This window comes from Mesoplodon bidens (genome assembly GCF_964165515.1).
Source record: "Mesoplodon bidens genome assembly, chromosome: 6".
NCBI classification, from domain to species: Eukaryota; Metazoa; Chordata; class Mammalia; order Artiodactyla; family Ziphiidae; genus Mesoplodon; species Mesoplodon bidens.
Genome location: NC_138162.1, coordinates 98,239,991 through 98,256,509, shown reverse-complemented (window position 1 = coordinate 98,256,509; position 16,519 = coordinate 98,239,991). Strand labels below are relative to the sequence as shown.

At 42.7% G+C, this 16,519-nt stretch overlaps 1 protein-coding gene across 2 annotated transcripts in view; it reads left to right on the top strand.

Moving 5' to 3' along the window:
* Positions 1-4,362: 4,362 nt before the first annotated feature.
* The window catches only part of SYK (spleen associated tyrosine kinase), a 97,688-nt gene continuing 85,531 nt past the window's right edge, over positions 4,363-16,519 (top strand). For both annotated transcript variants that reach the window (XM_081237862.1, XM_081237861.1), the window contains exon 1: positions 4,363-4,460. The gene's annotated coding sequence lies outside the window, so the exon portion shown is untranslated. The remainder of the gene's footprint in view (positions 4,461-16,519) is intronic.

Genomic DNA, 16,519 nt, shown 5'->3' with positions numbered 1-16,519 from the left:
AAAAAAGGGAAAAGACAACCCTCAAAGTGCGATAAAATATTTGCAAATCTTATATCAAGTAAGGGACTTGTATGCAAAATATGTAAAGAACTCTTACAACTCAATAATAAAAATGAGTCAACTGAAAAGTGGGCAAAGGATCTGAATAAACGTTTCTCCAAAGAAGATATACAAATGGCTATAAAGCACATCAAAATATTCTTAGCAATACGACATAAAGGAATGCAAATCAAAGTCACAGTAAGATACCACTTCACATGCACTAGGGTGGCTATAATCAAAATGACAATAACATGAGCTGATAAGGATGGAGAGAAATTGGAACCCTCCCACATTGCTGGTGGAAATCTAAAAATGGTAAAGCCACTTTGTTGGGTTTTTTTAAATTGAAGTATAATTGATTTACAATGTTGTATTGGTTTCTGGTGCACAGCAAAGTGATTCAGTTATATATATGTATATAGATTTTATCAATATATATATTGATAAAATATATTGATAAAAATCAATATATATATATATTGATTTTCATATTCTTTTCCATTATGATTTAGTACAGGATATTGAATATAGTTTCCTGTGCTATACAGTAGGACCTTGTTGTTTATTTATTTTATATATAGTAGTTTGTATCTGTTAATCCCATACTCCTAATTTGTCCTTCCCCCACCCTCCTTCCCCTTTGGTAACCATAAGTTTGCTTTCTATGTCTGTGAGTCTATTTCTCTTTCATAAGTAAGTTCACTTGTGTCATATTTTAGATTCCACCTATAAGTGATATCCTGTGGTATTTGTCTTTTTCTGTCTGACTTACTTTACTTAGTATGATAATCTCTAGGTCCATCCATGTTGCTGCAAATGGCATTATTTCCTTCTTTTTTATGGCCGAGCAGTATTCCACTGTGTATATCTACCACATCTTCTTTATCTATTCATCTGTTGATGTACATTTAGGTTGCCACCATGTCTTGACTATTGTGAATAGTGCTGCCATGAACACTGGGGTGCATGTATCTTTTCAAATTATAGTTTTCTCTAGGTATATGCTCAGGTGTGGAATTGCTGGATCATACAGCAACTCTAGTTTTAGTTTTTAAGGAACCTCCATACTGTTTTCCATAGTAGGTGTACCAATTTACACTCCCACCAACAGTGTAGGAGGGTTCCCTTTTTCTCTGCCCCCTCTCTAGCATTTGTTATTTCTAGACTTTCTGATGATAGACATTCTGACCAGTGTGAGGTGGCACCTCACTGTAGTATTGATTTGCATTTCTCTAATAATTAGTGATTCTGAACATCTTTTCATGTGCCTATTGGCCATCTTTATGTGGTAAAGCCACTTTGGAAAAGAGTCTGGCAGTTCTTCAAAGTGTTAAACATAGAGTTACCATATAACCCAGCAATTCCACACCTAGTTTTATAGCCAAGAAAAAAATAAAACATATATCCACACGAAAACCTGTATACAGATGTTCATGGCAGGAGTATTCATAACAGCCAAAGAATATCCACTATCTAGAAAAAAATAAAGAACACTTCCTCCTCTTTCACCCACACCTCCCTTATACCCCTCCCCAGTAAAAAAAAAGGGAAGGGGGAGAAATAAAAATGTAAGTTACCAATAGTAACCAAACAAGAAAAGGAGAAGTGCTGAACTGGATGAATTTAGAAAAGTGCTGGCTCATCTACAAAACAGAAGTTTGAGAGTATCACAATGAGGTCATGTCCCCACCTCCCAAAAACTACATCTTGTGAGCCTACAAAATCCTGACAATTCTCTCTCAAATCTTGAGAGTAGAAAAAGGTGTAATTACAGTCTAAACCATCAATCAAACTTGAAGGTAGAAACTTTTGGGATATGGAAGTTCTTTAAAATACCTACTTCCGCTTCCCTTAATTGGGATCCACATCCCAGTTAGTGGTCAGCTAGAATTCTAACCACATTGGAGGCCACCACTACATGGCTTCTCATGTCAGTGGCAGCATACCCACCCCCGCCAGGTATTGATGATTAACATAGGGATGCTAAATATGGACTCTCATTGGGGGTATTAGGGCCATTAGAAATATATGATTGCCTAAAGTATTTTAAAGACACGCTTCACCTTGTGGAGTCATATGAACTGTAATGTATCTACTTGTTAATATGTTTTTTAAAAAATAAATATCTGTGTACAGGAAAAATATACCTACTTCTGCTTCTCAGGAAACTCCTGAAGATTGTGTTCCACCAAAATGATAGCGTGAACTAAGGGAGAGAAAGCATGGACTACAAAAAACACGGACTCAAAGATTAAAAGAAATGTGAATGGAAGCACAGAGCAGAGCACAGAGCATAAGAAATGAATCCTTGAGAAACAGTCACCACCAGCTGACCAAAACTGTGCCCAAATTTCCAGCCCAGATTCATATCACCTAGGTGGTCCCAAAACACAAAAGCTGAGAATTTACCTTAAATTGTCCAGACACCAGTTGCACCCTAGGCTTCTGACAGAAGCAAAGGCAAATTCTCTCCGAAAGAAAGTACCTTCTCCCTAGGCCTCAATTAATCTCCACAAATAATTTTTCAAGGACAATGAGTGGCTCACATCCAATGTAACCAAATACACAAGGAAGCCAGGCACCATGAGCAAGAAACAATGGTGACACTCAGACAACATAAGTATACATTAAAGACTTCATAAGGTGAAATTAACACAGCAAAACCACATATAAAATATATATTTACTATTTTCAAAGAAATATAAAAATAAAGGATCTCCAGGTAACAGGAGACTTTAAGAAGTAAAGGTGTCAGGAGTCCCTGAGACCCTCTGGGTGCAGGGCTTTGTTAGGAAGGCTTCCAGGACTTGGCATATAATCACAGCTAAGATTTATTCCAAAGAAAGATAAAAAGCAAAGTCAGCAAAAGGAAATGACACATGGGGTGAAGGAAGAAAGGCTGGGAGAAACGTGTTGACTTTTAGGAGGATTCTTTTTCTAGGCATTTGTGTGATGATTTTAACATTTAAAAAAATCATGAGAAGCATACTAATTAACTTGCAAGATGACTCAAAGGTGGGAAGCACTGCAGCAATGCTAAAGGGTGGCTTAGAGATGGATCCAAAACTTCATCTCATCTCCCACGAGCATTCCCTAAGGAAACGTTGTAATCTTAGTAAAAGCAAGACAGGTCACCCTCCTGCCCACTTCCAACAATATTGTCAGAGGATCTGCAGCCTCTGTTTAGACAACAATGGATATTTTGTTGGTTATTTGCAGTAAAGTTAAGTCCAGTGGTTAACAAATATAACCATAATAAAAATCTTTCACTTGGAATAAAAATTTAGTGGCAAAAATAAATGGAAGAGAATGTCCCAGTGGAAAATGCTGAGGGGCTCCAACCGAGTGTAAACGCTTCCTATCACCTTATTTTTCTCCATGACAATTATAATCTAACACACTATATATTTTATTTTATTGATTGTATTTCGGTTCAGGTACAGCTTTTTAAAACAGGCACTGTTAGCCACTGTTACCAAGAATGTGAGGGGCTTGAAACTTTTATGGGAAAATTTTAAAGAGGGTTAACAGAAAAAAGGGGGGAGGGGAACCTCGTAGGTGTTTTAAAACTATTTTAAAGACTACGGAGAAGCATGAAACTTTAATTAGGATGAAACAGAACAGTTCGTGGGTAAGAAGGAAGCAAGTTTAACTCACTGTCAAGAACCTTGTAATAATTAAAGCCCTCAGAAAAATGCCTTGTTGGACAGGCTAGTCTCACCCAAAGGTGCGCTATAAAATCTGATGTTCGCCTAAGGCAGAAGCCACCTGGCAGGATGACAGGGGCCTTCTGATCACCAGTCAGCAGAAGCGTCTTGGGTTGGTGACTGGGAATACCCGCACAGTGAACGAGATTCTCTTCCCAAGCAATTGCACCGCAAATGAGCGTGCCCCTGAGTGCCTGTCGGTCCTTGGATCAGGCAGCAGGCAGGCCAGGTGGCAAGAGGCTCCCGTTGTTGGCCGCGCGCCCGTTTTTGGTATGAAGCCCCTTTGTCCGGGCCTTCTGCGCCCGGGAATTGGCAAGGAGCGCCCACCCGGCTCCTCTCTCTTCTCCCCTCCGGCCTCCCGCCTCGTAGGCCAACCCCGCGGTCTGGGTTCCGGGGCGCTCCGGCCGCCGCTGCCCTGCCCTGGGCGCTGGGGGCGCACGTGGCACACTGGGCGCTCGCGGCGCAAGGGCGGCGGGGCGGTCCCGGGGCGGTGGAGCGCGGCGGCCGGGAGGAAGTGCGGGGCCTGCCCGGGAGCGTTAAGGAAGTTGCCCAAAATGAGGAAGCGCCGTGCACTGGTCGACTGAGGCGACTCCGGCGGCGGGAGCAGCGAGGAGGAGGGGGCTGCTCGGCGCTGCGCCCAGAGCTGCCCCCTAGTTCGCGCCAGTCCGGTTCCCGGAGACCCGCGCCCCGCCCTAGCCTCACCTGACACAGGTAGGTGTGGCCGCGCGCTCTCTCCGCTTGGGCCGTCGGGACGCACCTTTAGGCGTGGGAAGGCGGCGTGGAAGGGGACAAGGCGCCGAGAGAGGGGAGGATGCGGCCCTTCGTCCTCGGCCGGCACGAGGTCTGTGCGCCTATGCAAACCCAGACGGGTACGCCTAGGGCCCTCCTGCTTGAAAATCGGAGGGAACATTTGATAAAATTTTTCGATTGAAAACTAGTCAGTTGTGCCAGCTTTTCTCCTAAAACGAGTTAGTGCCTCTTGGGGTCCAGCTTTTGTACGGGGAGCCGGGCCCGTGGGGGGGGGCCTGTGCCGAGAAGCCAAAACTTCAGGTGCTGCCGCGAGCGCAGGAAGTGCGGAAGCGGCTGGGTCCTGGGAGACTTAGCTGGAGTCCGCAGGCACAAGAAACTCCGTGTCGGGGTCTCAGAAAGGACACATTTTCGTTTGGCCATTTACAGAATCCACTGGAAAATTCCACTGTATTTGTCGAAGTGACTCAATGTTCATATGCCTGCAAAGGTTTTATTCATACTTTTACTACAGAAAGAAAGAGCAGTTGCATAAAAACATGAAATTTTCTGAACCACTACGAAAATGTAGCATGATTGCCTTTTTTTTCACATTTTCATGGTAAAATAACTTCATCAGCCAGTGAATGACTTGAAGAGCAGGGAAGTTTTGTGTAGTAAAATGTGAATTTGAGTTAAAGATATTTTTGGCCGGATGGCTTCAAAACCTTAAACCCACCTAAATAACGATACAAAAGCGATTTTTTTTTTTTTTGGTTTGTTTGAATATCAAGAACTAGCAAGACAATCATTGGAGAAGTTAGAGTTTCAGTCTTTTGGCTGTTTGAGGTGCAGTTGCTTGGGAAAGAGAATCTCATTCACGGTGCAGTCTTCCCAGTCATTAACCCAAGACGTTCCCCACTGGTGATGAAAAGGCCCATGCCATCCTGCCAGGTGGCCTTTGGAAACAGGATTGCAGGTTATTTTAATGAGTTTGCCTGACTTGCCAAAGATTCCCGTTTAAACCAAGTAAAAGTGTTGACCGGAGTTGTTCATTTTCTTAAACCCTGGAGGCATTTCAGGGTGTAATTAAAAGATTTGGAGATGTAATTTAAAGACTTGGAGATTCAAATTGTCACATCTGAATCTTCACGTTAAAAAAGAAAAATCATGGGATGATGGAGAATTCCTGAAAGAAATGGAATTGATTCTAGTATTTGTTTTCTTTGTTTTAGTAAGAACAAATGCATTGCTATTACACAGGTGGCATTTTACTTAAATGCAGTTTAATTCACTGATGTGCATACCACGCCTCCCTCCCCCTGCAAAAAAAAAAAAAAAAAGGCCAAACAGTGCCTGGATATGTTTGTCTTTGAGGTAAAAGGTTTAAATACTTGTAAAGTATTAGGTATTTTAAGTGAGAAATCTTGTCTACTAAAAATATTTTATCAAATTATTTTGTTCTGTCTACATCGAACTTTTGATCTGTTTAGGGAAATTTTGCACTAAAATAGAAACATTTATATTCTTTGTATTTGGAGTGCTTCAATATGTAGGATTTTATAAATCATCTTAACAACCAGAATGTTTTTCATGTTTTAAGCCAAGGATAAAAGTGAGGTGTATATTTTAGCTCTTTACCTTTCCTGAGGGATGAAATTGTCACAAAGATCATTTTATCGCTAGATTTGCATTTCAGAAATAACTTACCTTAGCCTTCTTTAGGTTCATATTTAGTATTCTAAGTGCAGGTCTGATTTCTCTATTAAACCAAAGACTTCTTAGTAGGACATCACTTAGCACATAGCATATCCATAATCATTATCCAAAACCCTTGTGCCAAGATATGTCTTGGAATTCGGGATTTTTGAGAATTTAGAATTCAAATTTAGCATCTGAATTTCAGCCTTGAGAAAGACATTTCTCAGAATTTAAAAAGGTCTGCATACATACTGATGCCATATGTTACACACCACTCCAACACAGCCTGGGCAGCATCCTATAATCCCACACGTTAATATTTCTGCACAAACAGTGTGAAAAGTCTCACTAAGTGGAATAAAGAGAGGCTACAAATAGCTGTGTGTCAATGTCACTTAATGAGGTTCCCTATAAAACTCACTAAAAAACCTTGTTTTTCAGCGGTTTTTGGAGTTAGGGCTATGGGACTGATTCTGTATTAGATTCTGTCAAGCTACTGATTGCTTTTGAAAGCAAATTACATTTCTACTGCCCAACAACTCACACTTCCCAGTAATTAGATGGGAAGTTCCCCCCTTTCCAGGAAGCCTGAAATAGCAAGACCTCCCTGAATTTTCAGTGATAACAATCAAAATACAGATCCTCCAAGTGAGAATAGGATGTTTCATCCTTACTGAGAGACTTTCCCACAGCAAAGTTTCTGACAGTCTGATTCTAGAGAAAGAAGGCAGTAGTTACTTAAAGAAGGGCCTTTACCACCCTTCACAGCTACAGCATGGCCTTGGAAGAAATACTGTTTCCTGTTCACTTTGCAGCTCATTCTATCTCTGTCTGTTATCTGTACCTAAGGAATGGCCAGGTACTTTGTACAATCTGAGCTAATTTTTGCTTTCTCAGCTTTTCACCAAATAGATTTTTTTTCCAACGATTACCTAACTCACCACCACCCTGCCCCCCAACACTTTTTTCACTTCTGGATTGATTTAGCTGCAAATGAGTGGAGAGAAAATTAGGAATTTAGGCCTTTGGGTAAGAATTTTTAAAAATTGTCTGCACACTGAGCATTGCTTTTCTTTTACAGCAGTTGAAATCAAAAGGCAGAGTCTTAAAGAGAGATTGGAATTAAATTGCCTGACTTAATTATATCTTACCATCTTACTCTTCTACCTTGGAATTGAACAAGTTGGGTTTTCTTTCCACTCAGAAAAAGAGTTTTTTTTGTTGTTTTGTTTGTTTGTTTGTTTTTGCAGTACGCGGGCCTCTCACCGTTGTGGAGCACAGGCTCCGGACGCGCAGGTGCAGCGGCCATGGCTTACAGGCCCAGCCGCTCCGCGGCATGTGGGATCTTCCCAGACCCGGGCACAAACCCGTGTCCCCTGCATCGGCAGGCGGACTCTCAACCACTGCGCCACCAGGGAAGCCCAAGAGAGTTTTTTTAAACTGAGGAATTGTAGGAAGATTAAAAAAAACTAGGGTGATTGGATTTTAAAGGAAAAGTTTATTCATTCATTTTGACTTTATATTAGCAGGAAAGTTTTCTACTAGCTTATAATTTTGTCTGGCAAAATGTTAGCCTGCGTCGGTTTGAATCTTTTTTTTTTTGACTTTAATAAGAGTTATGTAAGTTTTGCCCTATGAATCCTGAAAGGTGGTTGCATTGGAATCTTAAGTATAGTCAAATTTAGCCACTGCCAAAAATACCAGTAGAAGGAAGACTATTTAGTTTCTATTATAGTAGGTTTAACAAATCAAAAATGACTCTTTCTTGATTCTTTTATTTCTGGGATACTATGTATTTGTTTTGGTGGCTGCCAGAGGCTGATGACGGGAAGAGGAAGGTGAGGATGATTTAAAATATCGTTAACACCTCAATTACTAATGAGGATGTACTGAAAGCTTCTATGATGGACAGTATCTGTTAGGCAGCATCCTCTGTCCTGTGGGTACATGTCTCTGACCCTGGAGTCCTGGCCCCTGAAACTGGAGAAGGCAGTACCCCTCAGTGCTGTGCTGGAGCCCTGGAGGGGAGCACAGATGTGGGAGGACACTGGGCTTCCAGATTGGCACGCTGAGTGTCACATCTTTGATCTGAGCAGAGGCTGGGCAGGCAGCATGATTGACAGGAGAGTGTAGGGCTGATGTCAGGGTCAGTGAGGCTCAGGCCTGGATACAGTCAATGGGGGGAGTGTGGGAGGACGGAAGAGGGCCAAGGGCCAAGTGTTAGGAAAAGTCACAATTTAAATACTGGTTTGTTTAGTTTTACTCAGAATGGCTACAAAGAGCATTTGAATGTCTAACAATTAACCTCCTACATTCCCACTCCATCTCTTTGTCTTAATTGCTAAATCTTCATGCTGTGTTGGTCAGCCCAACAAGTTGTTAAATCTATCCGTTTCTGTTCAGTTGTCATGGAAATCTTTTGGTGCGACCAGAGTTAATCTTTCTTTTTATTCAATTTCAATTTATAACAATACCTTCCAATGCTCTAGTACTGCTCCCCAAAAGCAATCTTTTAATGTTTTTAGCTCTTTCTTCTAGAATTTTCCTTCTTATTTCCTGATGTTATGTTCACTTGCGCTTTTTTTGGGGGGGTGGGTACGCGGGCCTCTCACTGTTGTGGCCTCTCCCGTTGCGGAGCACAGGCTCCGGACGCGCAGGCTCCGGACGCGCAGGCTCAGCGGCCATGGCTCACGGGCCCAGCCGCTCCGCGGCATGTGGGATCTTCCCGGACCGGGGCACGAACCCGTGTCCCCTGCATCGGCAGGCGGACTCTCAACCACTGGGCCACCAGGGAAGCCCAAACACTTTTTTTTTTTTTTAATGTATCAGTTTTAGACAATGTCTCCTGACTTCCTACTCTGAAAAATAAGTGCATGGCAGTCCTAGACTCTTATTACCCAGGAGAATCTTTCTACAATTTGGGTTAAGATGCTATTTGGTGTTTGTTTACCTTGTTGTGGTTATATTTACTGCTAGAGCACAGTATATAATATAGTTCCATTTTCTTTCATTTACTCCATGTTGTTTTTCCTGGTGTAAACTCTTGTTTCATTTTTGTGTTTTCTCAGTTGGTCCTGTGCCTGTTACAATTCTCTCCCCAACTCTGTGACACAAAGCTAAACACCCCCACACACTTGACTCAGTTTCCCACTGAGTCAAATACACCAAGCAACCTATCAGTTCCATTTCTCTCTTTTTCTGGAACCCTCTGCCTCCTTATGCCAGTCTGACGGTTTCTTTTCAGTCTTGCTACACACCTATTAATAACTGAAGCATATTTTGGGGAGTTGGTTAGCTAAATATATTTCCTGCAAGTTGCTGCCCTGTATACTTTTTGGAGTCTTAACATAACTCTTATCAACATTCATGTAGCTTTCAAATCCATTGTAAATCCATTGTCATAATTGTTGAAAACATTTTCCCCAAACTTTTGATTTCTATGGATATTTGCTAATTTATATAACTTATTACTTTTTGTAGCTTTTGGAACTTTTATAATTTCTCCCGTCAGGACATATTCTGAATCATGCTTTGTGAAAGGTTACTTTTAGCTCCAATTTAGCGGTTAGCAGCTATGTTTTAAATCAGTCTCAGTGTCACCTCTGTATTTGCTCTGACCCTGATGGTTTATTATCTGATTGATGGGAATATGTATTTTCCTGGGACTGGGGAATCCACAGGGCTTTAATCAGATGGCCAGCCTCTATTCCCTGGATTTCTGAAGTGGGTGCTGTGCAGTTTTAAATGGTATTCCCGAGGAAGCTTTCCTTGTTGAAGTGAGTGAAATGAGAGACAGAATAAAGTTGAGTAAGCAGGGTAACTGTCGTGGGCTTGTTCAGAGCCATTGTGCAGGTGTTGTGCGTGGTCAGGACATACGTCACTGAACTCTTACACCCCTGTGGTCATAGGATGCATTGGTTCTTGGAGCACCTCGGGGACCAGGACTTCCAAAGTCCACTTTGGGAAACACTGGGTAACCTGCTGCCCCTTTACAAGATCCTCAGGCTTTGCTTAGGTGGAGGCAGAATGCCTCTTAAATGCTAAGAGTATTTTATTTTTAATTAATTAATTTATTTTTTGGCTGTGTTGGGTCTTCGTTGCTGCGTGCGGGCTCTCTCTAGTTGTAGCAAGTGGGGGCTACTCTTCGTTGCAGTGTGCGGACTTCTCATTGCGATGGCTTCTCTTGTTGCGGAGCACGGGCCCTAGAGCGCATGGGCTTCAGTAGTTGTGGCGCCTGGCCTCAGTAGTTGTGGCTCGCGGGCTCTAGAGCACAGGCTCAGTAGTTGTGGTGCATGGGCTTAGTTGCTCCCCGGCATGTGAGATCTTCCCGGACCAGGACTCGAACCCGTGTCCCCTGCATTAGCAGGCAGATTCTTAACTACCACACCACCAGGGAAGTTCCAAAATGCTAAGAGTATTTGAATCACTTGATTGCCCTAATGCTTCAAAGTAACAGTCACTGAATATTTTTATCAACAGTGGTTGAGAGTAGGGGGGCTGAGGTCCCACTGGGCTCAAATCCCACTGTGTTTTCAAGCTACTGTTTTTAGTTTTTGTAGATGGAAGGATTACAAAGGATTTCACTGTGATGTACAGTGGAGATCACAGTGCCCATACCTGGCCTGTGGTTAGAACTGGCATAACTGTCACAATCTCTCCCAGGTGGGTGGCTCTGGGAGTCTGCCCCTGTAGTCTTGGCTGGAGGCTAATAAGAGCAGTCCCAAATAGGTCACAGATGAGTAAATACTGTCTCTGAAGTTAGTTTCTCTGACCTCCAAGATGGGAGAACTTTCTATCATTTTCTTTTTGGAAAGTGTTAAATTGCATAACTGATGTCTAAGTACATATCCATTGGTGAAGAATTCAGATATAACAGGCGACATTGAAGTCCTCCTTAACTACCACCCTGAGCCCCAGCCCATCCCCACTGAGGGAGGGCAACTTGGTGCATATTCTTCTAATCTTTCATCCTGTGAGTTCATGCATGTGTATATATGTGTGTATTTTTAGACGATGTAATGTTGGTGGTGGTGGTGGTGGTGGTGGTGGTGTGTGTGTGTGTGTGTGTGTGTGTGCCTTCTTAATACCAATATCATCCTGCAACTTTTTTTTTTTGAATCAACAGGATTGGGGGAGCCCTTCCTATCAGTGATCATCGTGCTTTATTCCAGGGCGAAAAATATGATTGTTTATTGATAGACATTTATGACTTTTTTCTAATTTTTGATACTGTAAACAAAGCTGCAGGGAATGCACTTCTTCTTTCATTCATTCCCTCTGTTTTACCCTTTTCATTGCATTTTATGGAACTGACAGGTTAATCACTTTCTCAAGAAAGATCTTCAGCCCTGTCCATCTGTTATTCAGGCCATCTATTGAGTCATTTATATTTTAGCAAGCACAGAAGGTAGTTATTTATTTATTTATTTATTTATTTTTTGTTTTTTACATCTTTATTGGAGTATAATTGCTTTACAGTGGTGTGTTAGTTTCTGCTTTATAACCAAGTGAATCAGTTATACATATACATATGTTCCCATATCTCTTCCTTCTTGCGTCTCCCTCCCTCCCACCCTCCCTATCCCACCCCTCTAGGTGGTCACAAAGCACCAAGCTGATCTCCCTGTGCTATGCGGCCGCTTCCCACTAGCTATCTATTTTACGTTTGGCAGTATATATATGTCCATGCCACTCTCTCACTTTGTCACAGCTTACCCTTCCCCCCCCATATCCTCAAGTCCATTCTCTAGTAGGTCTGTGTCTTTATTCCTGTCTTACCCATAGGTTCTTCATATATATGGAATCTAATTATTTATTTTTTAAGTGATACATTAGGCTCTTGCCTAATTTTTTTTTTTTTTTTTTTTTTTTTTTTTTTTGCTGTACGCGGGCCTCTCACTGTTGTGGCCTCTCCCGTTGCAGAGTGCAGGCTCCAGACGCGCAGGCTCAGTGGCCATGGCTCATGGGCCCAGCCGCTCCGCGGCATGTGGGATCTTCCCAGACCGGGGCATGAACCCATGTCCCCTGCATCGGCAGGCGGACTCTCAACCACTGCGCCACCAGGGAAGCCCCTAATATTTGTTTTTATTACTGGTTCCAGCATAGACGTTCTCTTCTTGCTCCATGACCTCTGTCTTCTTTGGCATCTACTCATCTGTTTGCCCATTGGGTGCCTTCCTTTGTGCGGTTAGCTTTCCTGATGTGCTTGGTACTTCTAGGATGTATGCTGGTCTTGTTTTTGAGGTGTCCTAGGAGTTAGTCTTTTAGTGCTGTGTGTGTTGCATGGCCCTCTTGTAACCTGTCCGCCTTTTAGTGCTGTGTGTGTTGCATGGCCCTCTTGTAACCTGTCCTCCATGAGATGTGAGGAAGGTGAGACGTGAGCAGGGCAAGATGAGCCAGTAACCAGTGTGGTGGGGGTGGGTACAGGTGCTCTCTGTTCTTCATGGATGCGGCCATACCCTGACTCTCCAAATGCACGTCTTTCCTACAGAGGGACTCCTGTTGCTCTTAGGGGTGCCGGCAGCTGAGGAGTTGGAGAGGGCTTGGCTGCCTGCCTGCTTCCCGCTCTGCTTCTCCCTCACCCCATCCCACCCAGGCTTTGTCCTTTCCAAGGCACCACACCCTTGGCTCTTCACAGCCATCCCCAGCTGCCTGCACTTAGGCTGTGGTTTCCCTCTTCAGTTTGAGCCCATCTTGCTTTGCTTCCTTCAACGATAGCAGTAGTTTCCAGCCCACTGGTAATATGCCTCCTTTGCTCCCCAGCATGGTTATGGATTTATACTCTATGTTATTGTTTTCAATGCTGTTTCTTTTCTTTCTGTGCATTTATAGCTGCTGTATTTACTTGAAGGGGAAGTCCACCACTTCCTTTTTTTTCTTTCTTTTTTTTTTAGCAACACCAATCAGCTGATGGTCATAGCTGTGAAGGAAGTGACAGGGAGGAGGAGGGAGAGGAGCTCTCTAGAGCAGGCATGAATGGCAGGCTTGGGGCTTCTTTAGTCTTCACGGTTGCCCTGGGAGCTGGGCCAGCTCTCCTGTAGCTTAGGCAGGAAGTGTGTCCAAGGAGAGGGCTGCAGTGGTCAAGTCTGTACTGATTATTAGGAAATTGCTAGTCCCAAATCATAAGTTTCTTAGAAATATGTTTAAGGACGCCAGAGATATTAGAGGGAGAAAGGATCTTGGAGAATGTCTAATTCAACCTGCTGGTAAGCAGTGAGGCCCAGAAAGGTAAAGTGACTTTCACTTATCCAACCGCTAAGTGATGTTGCTGTGATGCGAAGCCGAAAACCCAGGTGTTTCTAATCCAGAACCAGAAGTCCTATCCACTAGTCCAATGAGGAGCAAAAAGGGACCTGCCATCATGCCTGGTGGTAAGCAGATTTCAAGTCCTATCAGGGGAGACAGGAGCCTGAGAAGGCAGCCGGAGGGCATAAGCCCAGTTTGATGTGTCGATTTCACTCTTTTACCAGGAGTTTTAGAAAACTTATTATTATCTTTATAGCTTTGTGTTGAGAAATTAAGCAAATTCAGTAGGAACTGGACAAAAAAATCCTGAATCAATGAGGGGTTAATATGAGAATGTCTGGTGCTTTTGCATACGTCTGCTTCCAACAAAGATTGAGCTGACTTTCAAATTTACCACCCAAAGTGCACTAAAGTAATGTGAGAAGCTGGTTTAAAAGGACGCACCAAGCCTTTGTCTGCACATCAGGCCTGCATCTCTGTGGCTGTCCCCACACAGGACAGAATTGCTACTCTCTGCACACATTACTGTCCCTAGAGTTGGGGAGGGGGCATACATGAGGTCCTGAAGATTGGAATGGAGGAGATAAAGGAAAATTTCAAAAGTAGTTCTGTTCCATGGTGGAAACACTTGTGATGCAGGTGGGATTTCAGTGGTTCAGTGAAAGAAAGGCAGCTTGACAACTGCAAAGAAAAGATGCCTTCTAGAATGAAGATAGAAAAGTCATGTATGATTTCCCCGAAGGAGCCAATACCTGCAAAGATGTGTGCATGATATTCTTTCTAGATTATCCCTTCTAAGAAAACTCTGGGAACTGTCAGTATCCATTAATAGAGGAATGGTGTATTAGTTTGCTAGGGTCGCTGGAACAAAGTATCCCAGACATTTATCATGTCACAGTCCTGGAGGCTGGAAGTCTGAGATCAAGGTGGGCAGGGTTGATTTCTCCTGAGGCCTTTGTCTTTGTCTTGTGGACACCATATTCTCTCTGCATCTTCACATCTTCTTCCCTGTATTGCATGTGTCTGTGTCCTAATTTACCCTTTTTATAAGGACATCAATCATAGGGGATTAGGGCCTACCCTAATGACCTCATTTTAACTTACTCACCCCTGTAAAGACCCTATTGCCAAGAAAAGTCCCTTTCTGAGGTACTGGGGGTCTGGACTTCAACATATGAATTTGGGAGGGGAAACAATTCCTCCCACAGCAGGTGGTTAAGTGGAGCCTGGTCTCTCCTCCCAAGTAGCCTTGCTGTGCTGCCATTGAGAGCACGAGGGAGCTCTCCGGTATCATGATGGAGAGATGTCTAAGCCAGCTGAAGTGAGCTTCATGCACAGATAGTTATGGAACATGATGTACGTGGACACCACACACAAAACTAAGCAAATTAAAATGCTCAAGAAACAATTGTCCATCCACCTTAAATTAGCATTTTTTTTAAGAAAAGAAACTTATGAGACCCAGAGAAAAAAATGAAACATAAGAATGATGAGGAGAGACAAATTCTATAAGATCTTAAGGCAAAACTGCAGTGGAAAGTGGGGCAACGGACACAAATTCCACGTGGAAATTAGTGCAAAGCAAGGGTGGCCTTTCCCATCAGTCAGGAAAGGGAGCATGGGTTATCAATTCATGGTCTTGGGAAAACCAGCTGATAATTGGGGAAAAATATAGCTTTGCTTTGTATACTAAAATAAGTTCCGGATTTAACCAAGAATAAAAATATAACAGTGAAATTATAAAAGTGCTAGAAGAAAACAGGTGAGTTTTAAAATAATTGTGGAGTGAAGGCCTTTATAAATATGGTAGGAAATATGAAGCCATAACAGAAAACCGTTGATAAGTATGGTTTTCTAAAATTGTAAGCAAGTCCCTATACAAATGAAAAATACGTATTAATAAGTGAGGGAAAAAACCTATAAGATATATTTATTTTCAAGGTCTGTGGTAAAGGACCAGTCGCCTTCATATGCAGTGAGTTCTTTCAAATCAATGAGAAAACGAAACACACTCCAATAGAAAGATCAGCCAAGGATGCGAACAGGCAACTCAAAATGTAAATGAACCGAAAGCAGACAAATATGCTTTGCCTCTGTGTAATCTTGCATTGATTTAAGAGTTCGCTGTGTGGTGAGGTGGGGGGAGAAGAGACACTCCCACAGGTCACCCCCAGCAGGGCGGTTGGGTAACGTCTTCCGAAATGTAGAACGCACATGTGTTTTGATTCAGTAATTTCACTTTTAGGAACTTACTACACACATACATTGACAAACGTGGGGAAATATATGTGCATACAGTAATTCATTGCAACATTTCATTTTGTAATAGCAAAGAAAGAAGGAAGGGAGGGAGACAGAGAGAGAAAGAAAAGAAAGAAAAAAGAAAGAAAGAAAGGGATAAGGAAGGGAAATGCGTATCATGCCTGGTTAAATAAACTATGGTATATCCATGCATTGGAATTATATGTGGCCTTTTTAAACATGTGGAATCGTGTAGACCAAAAAAATAAAGATGTCCAAGTTATATTCAGTGAAACAGCAAAATGTAACATATCGCTATATTTTTAAAAACACATACGTGCACATAGCAATGTAGGCTCTATTGGAATGTTATTTACTACATATAGATGCAAGTCTGCCTATACCGATGTGTGTGTGTAAATATGCAGAGAGATCCAAAAGCAAAGGTACCACACTGTGAGTAGCAGTTGTCTGGGGAGGGCAGTAAGGGAATTGGTTTTGAGAAAAAAAGTGCAATGTACATTTTTACTCTGCATACAGATGTTTGCAGTGGTCATGATAAAATGAGGTTTGCTTGGGGGTCTGGGGGCTAAGTAGGATGAGACCAGGAAAAGAACTAATTCAGAAACAAAGCACCGGTCATGGCTGCTGGGACCCTTCTGTCTCCAAACAAGGCATTAGGCTTGGAGAGGTTGGGTGGTTTGCCCAGAGTTATACAGTCGAGGTTCTCAAGTGTGCCTGTGCACAGCCGTCACCCGAGCTTGTCTGGCCCACTGATGCCCAGCCTGCCTCCGAAGTTTCTGATGTGGTCTAATGTGTGACCTGCCTTTGGAAATTCATTATTAAGGCCTCCCCAT